The sequence below is a fragment of the Octodon degus genome, unplaced genomic scaffold, assembly GCF_000260255.1.
Source record: "Octodon degus isolate 3935 unplaced genomic scaffold, OctDeg1.0 scaffold00047, whole genome shotgun sequence".
Classification (NCBI taxonomy): Eukaryota; Metazoa; Chordata; class Mammalia; order Rodentia; family Octodontidae; genus Octodon; species Octodon degus.
The window spans coordinates 13368929-13375364 of record NW_004524623.1 but is presented as its reverse complement, the minus strand read 5'-3'; positions in this window follow the sequence as shown (position 1 = coordinate 13375364).

Here is a 6436-nt window from a genome sequence, read left to right as displayed (position 1 = left end):
GGTAGCTCAGAACTTCGAGAAGTGGTACCAAGTTTGCTTAGAATGTAAGAACAGAGGCGATAACTGCACAGATGTGATGTCATTTCATCCATCTCAGACCTTGAAGAAATGGTATTAGAGAGCTCAAAGGCTTGATTCATGCTATGGACCTTCAGTTGGGATGGATCCGAGATTGCTCACTGCAATCTTAGTTAATAACTAAGTGTTTACCCAGAGTTAAGCCTCCCCTGCTGCCTCGGATTCTGTTACTTTAAATAGGCACCACCAGATTATAATTTCTAGTTGTTTGAAGGCAGCTGGAATCGGTTCACAATGGGCACGGCTGTAAGGAACAAGTACTAGGGGCAGTACAATGAAACTGGCTCCATTCCCAGCATCTTTCTTGCCACCTTTAATTATCGTTTGACTCTGACGTGAAAAGGAAACAGTCAGGGGAGAAGAATTCTGCAGAGGGGTGGGGAGAGGATCTTAAGAGTTTTCTTAAAACAGAATGAGGTACTTTCCAGAATGTTCCCCCAAGTTATTATATAAGCTTCCACTGCTCCAGGGAAATGGTGCCCCGGTAGAAGACCACTGCAGCAGGTAAACGCCCAAGAGCCCACTCTAAGCCTCCAGCCTAAGTCTGTGATGGGATCGGGGCTAAATTGCTGAGCTTAAAATAACTGCCTCATGCATAGTCATATTGATGATGACTGGAAAGCACCGACAGCCACCTCCTATTTTTAGTTTAGAGAATATATCTCTGTGGAGGGTGCTGAGGGATGCGTTTACTTCATCAGTTTTCTGAAAGCAGAGACATGCGGTGTGTGGCTGAGTGAGAACACTTCTCAGCGCTAGGGAGTGCTGGGGCACAGGAGGGAGGAGAAGAGGCATGGTGCTCTACGCCCTTATGGCCCTTCCAGGATCCACAGGTTGGAGTCCTGAGTCCCATGGGGGGGGGGGTGCTTTCTGAGCAGGATGGGTGCCCTCACATGGCAGGCCCCAGAGAACTCCCTGGTCTCTTCCCCAGGGCCACACACAAGGGCATGGCCAGAAGGCTTGGGCTGGGGACTGGGAAGCAGCTCTTACCAGACCCCAAGACTCGCTGGCCTTCTGTCTAGGCTTGTCAGCCTCGAGACCAACACTTTGTCATCGCAGCCTGAACAGAGTAGATGTACCATGTACCTGAAATCATTAAAATGTAAATGAGCCCTGAGGGACTAAATTTCAAGGCCTCTGAATTCAAAGTGGGAAAGAATAAATGAACAAGGTTTCTGTGATTTACAAGAGGTGTTACCCGCATGTGGTGGCACAGGCCTATAATCCCAGCATTCTGGGAGACCGAGGCAGGAAAATCACAAGTTCAAGTCCAGCCTGGACAACTTGAAAACTCAGGCAGACCCATGTCAAAATAAAAAGAATTTAAAAAGGGCTGAGGATATAGCTCAGTGAACGGCTCCAGATCCAATCTTCAGTATTGCTATAAGTAAATAAAGTTTTCCAATGAGCCAAGCTGAGAGCTTTTTTTCACTCTGAGTGCTGAGAAGGTTGATTTTATAAACTGAAAAGGTCTGGTGAGAGCATAAACAATAGCAAAGAGCAGATTGGTTATCTTAAAGTTACTTTTCTCATAAGGCCCTGAGCAATGATAAAATATAGGAAAACAAGTAGTTGGGTAGCACTAGGTTACGTGTGTGTGTCTGGTACTGGAATTGGACTCAGGGCCATACAGCTCCAGGCCTTGTTATTTTTTGAGACAAGGTCTTGCTAGTTGTTGCCTTGCCCTGGCTGGGCTTGAATATCCAACCCTCCTACTTCAGCCTCCAGCTAGCTGGGATAACAACAGGTGTATGCCACCATGCTCTACTTTCATATTCTTATAGTCTTGGTTTGGTTTCCATTTATCCTTAGGTTACCTACGCGATTTGGCTGCTGTGTAGTGCCACTGAACTTCAGTGTGAGTGATTTCACTAGAGTTCCTAGAACTGGCCTGTTGGGGCCTTGTACAGGGTAGTCTAACAGGCTCCAATGATTTTTATTTAACAATATTTATAATAGTGATTAGTAGGTTCCAGCCCGAGTACAAACTGCTAAATGTCATGGCCCTGAGCCAACATGGCCGAATCCCCAAATCAACAGCTTGTCTTCCCAATGACCACTTCTTCCTCCTCCCCACTCCACCCTGGGTACCACTTCCTTTTACCTTCCCCTTCCCCCCCCCCAAAGGGAGCCTCCAATGAGCTCCTTGTGCGTCACTGACCCCGCCTCTCAAGCTCCGCCTTTAGCAAAAGTCCCTAAAGTCTCAGCCTCAATTTCTGACATTGCCAGTTAAACAGAAGACCCAATGCTATTATGGGCTACTGGACTCTTTTAGAATATTTTGCGGAGTTTACACACCTATAATATTCAATAACGGAACTTAGAAAAAATGGGGTATACAGATGAATGTCCATTTTGTATCTGTGTATTCAAAGTGGTTGGGATAGATATATAGTTACATTCTGTTAATGAATAGAATGATTTGTTCTAATGGTGTTTGTAAATAGGATCACAAGTCCGCATCTTGTACAGCAATTAACCACTAAGAAGAATAAAAAAAAATAAATAAAATAAAAAAAAATAAAGTCTCAGCCTCCCTGTCTCAGGTCAGAGGATTCCCCCGTCTCCCTGCCGATGGTCCTCTCTGTGTCCTGCTCAATGGCAATAAACGCCTTTTCCATCCTTCTGCTTTTCTGCCACACTACCGAAAAACCTAAGTTATTTATATTTCTGAGGGCATTTTGGATTTACTTTATGTACAGTGCATTACACCTATAAGACTTATTGATTGGTATATCCCTGGAACACTGCCTGATATACAGCAGGCTTAACAGGAAAAGCTGATGAGTGAATACATGCATGTACGAACGGACGGGCATTCTCTCCAAACAGTACCAAGGGTAAGCTATTATAACAGTTACAAGTTTGAGTTATTTATAGGAGAAGAATCATGGTTTATAATGTTGGTCATCTTTCTTCACAGAAAAACACATACTTAAAAAAAAGGAAAGTTCTAGAAGATAGCTCAGCGGCATAAATGCCTGCCTGGCAAGTGCAAGGTTCTGAGTTCAATCCCTGGGGTGGTGGTGGGGGGGAGAGTGTTTCTGAATTACAAAAAGCTACAGATGCTGGTTGAGAATTTTTAAAAATACAGAATATGAAAAACAAAAAGTAAAGGCCTTAGCTGAGTCTGTGTTGTGTGGCTGAATCCCTCTGTAGGGCCGACAGTGTGATACTGGAGGCCGTGCCCTCCACGGAGGCTCAACACGATGCTTCAGCAAGTGCCAGCTGAAAAAAAGAAAATTGAACAAGATTTTTAGGGGTTATTAGAGATTGAACTCAGGATCTTTACAGAGAGAAATTCCAGCCCTTCTTAAAATTTTTATCTTGAGACAGGATCTCACTAAATTGCCCAGGCTAGGCTGGAATTCGTGATCCTCCTGCCTCAGCCTCACAGACTGCTGGGATTCCAGGTGTGCACCACCATGCCTAGCTGAGCGAGATATTTGAAAGAATATTAGTTCTTGTCAACCTGCTGAATGAGTAGAACCTTAGGAAGTGCAAAGTTTGAAAACCAAGACATCAATTAAAACCTGATACAAATCTTTTGGCTTTTTCCTTGTAAATAGATTTTTGAGCTATAATTTCACTGGATTTTAAAAGCATAGCTCAGTGGGTTTTGAGGAATGTGTGTATCTGTCAGAATATCAACTCGCCAGCCAGGACAGTTCCCAGTGTCCTTTGCACTCAAGTCTCCCACTCCCTGACCCCGGCAAGTACTTCCTGCCCGGCCTACTAGAATTTCCTGAAAGTGGAACAACACACCATGAATCCTTGTGCCTGGCATCTCACCACATTTTTGGCAGCCGTTTTGCATGCATTAAGGGCTCATTCCTCTTTACTGCTAAATAGTATTCCACATAAGAGCATAGCACTTGAGTGTACCAGTCCTCCAGTAACGAACCCTGGGTCATGTTATCAATCAGGAGGCAGAAACTGGGAATTTGAACAGTTAAATTTAATGTAACTGTTAGCTAGTACTATAATGGATGAAAGGGGACCTTAAGGATCTGCAAAGGCTGATTAAAACTACAGTAAATGTTTAAATTTTAAAAAATGTATTATAGTAAAAGACACACGGCATTATCTCCCTGGCACTCCCGGCTTCCCATTTCTCCCATCCATCTTGCCACTTTCTGATGCAGTTCTGGAGTCCTCTTTCACACGTGTCTTTATGAGGTATGATCAAAACCATAGTGTGCTGCTACCAAGTGACATCCAACAGAAAACATTACCATGCATCCTCACCCACCTAGTCACCAGATCTGGCACTGTGTGACTTCTGGCTGTTCCCCACAGTCACCATGAAAGGCAAGCTTTTGAATCTGTTTAGGACACAGGCTGCCTTGGCAGCACAACTCAGCACAAAAATGAGGACTTCAGAACTGCTTCGAGAGTGGCGAGAACAATGGGATAGGTGTGTTTGAAGAAGGGGATTAATGGCAACATGCCTTTTATGGTAAACAAAGTTTTAAGTTTCAACTTTCACTATATGTTTCAGAAGATAAACAGGATAAGGCCCTGAAGGAACCAAGGGCTTTGCTGTGCAGGCCTTGTGCCTCGCAAGAATTCCTCCCAGATCTTTTGGAAGGCATGTGGGCACCACAAGGCTGTGTATGTAGTAGCCTGGTTACCAGAAGGGAAGACACCTGCCAGGAACACAGGCTGGATCCAAGGTTTCCAGGTGATGTAGGTACTTGGTGGCCTGTAGGAGCAACCCCAGTGCTCAGTCACTTTTGCAGTGCTGTGATGATACTTGAGACGAACAAAGAAAATGACTTGGCTCACTGTTTTAGAGGTTTCCAGCTTGGTTTCATGATTTGAGCCTGTGGCAAGGTAGAATCACGGTGGGAGTGAAAGGCAGAGCCAGCTCTCAGCTCATGGCCTTGGGGTAGGCAGGAGGGGGAGGAAGGAGGATGCAGGGGATGAGGTACAGACTCTCCAGGGCGTCTCCTACAGACTGACCTCCCTTCCTCCACCCCACAGGCCCCTCCTCTCAGAGGATTCATCCCTTCCACCAGTACCACCTAGCCTAGAACTCAGGGTCAAACGCTTTCCTGCTGCAGATACCCCTTTCCCCACAACACAGTCCTACTAAACTGCCCAGGCTTGCCTGAACACCCCCACCCCCTGCAAAACCGGGGTTTGAGCAGGGGATTGAGCTCAGGCCCTTGGGCTTGCCAGGCAGGCGCTTATTCCACTGAGCCATCTCCCCAGCCCCCTGACCTGAACTTGTGATCCTCAGGCCTGAGCTTTCAGAGTGCTGGATTACAGGAATGTGCCTCCACCCCAGATATTTTCAAATTAGTGTTTAATCTTGTAATGTGTGCCTATTCCTTTGAAAGCATTAGAATCGATCATAGGGATTTTATCTATTTTGGTAAGATTTATACACCATAATGGAAAGGGGCCTCTATCTGTTCATTTTAAAATGCTAATGCAGGGTTTACAGGCTCATAAATCAGGTACTATTCAAATGAACAATACATATCAAGTTTCTTGATTGGAGCAAACAGAAAATAAGCTCTCTACTTGGTTTTGTTTGATTAGCCTAGGTTTTAAAATTCTGCAAGGACCTACTGCCTGAAATGGTCATTCTTACTAGGAAAATACTAGCGCATTGAAGTCTTCCTCATACCAGAAGCAATAAGCATGTAATAATACATGAACATGTGTTCATAAATATGTAATACATACAAAAGTTTATTTTCCTGGTAGCATCAACAACCTGCTACTAATATACACCCCTCATCCCTGGAAAGGTACTGAGTGTTGAACTCAGTGGCTCACACTCACTGTGCAAGCACTCCATCATGGAACTAAATCCTCACTGTTTTTAAAAAATTTTGAATTTTTTTTTCTTGGTGGAACTGGGGATTGAATTCATGCCCCTGGCAAACGCTTATTCTACTGAGCTATGTTCCCAGCCCCCAAAATTTTGAAATTTTGTTAAAAAATTTACTGGTCTCTTCACATTGCCCACGTTTGTCTTAATTTGCAATCCTCCTGCTTCAGCTTCTGGAGTAGCTGAGATTACGCTGATGTAGATGACGACCCTCTTTCACTCAGATATACTCCAGAGAGAGGGGCGGGTGGCAAAGAAATGAGCCAGAGCCCAGGACTCGAGCATGCCCCGTGGCGTTAACGGTGCAGCCGGGACACAGAGGTCGGTGTAGCCTGGCGAGGGCAAAGGGCAGGCTCCAACCGGAACCAAAGGTCGCCCGCCAGCCTGTGGCTCGCCCAGATTTCTTGATTATTCTGACTTCACGAGACCGGAGGGGGCCAGGGGGATCCCGCTCGCGCGGGCGGCGGCGTGGGTGCGCGCTTCCGGCAGGCCGCGCGCGCCCGGGCAGCGGCG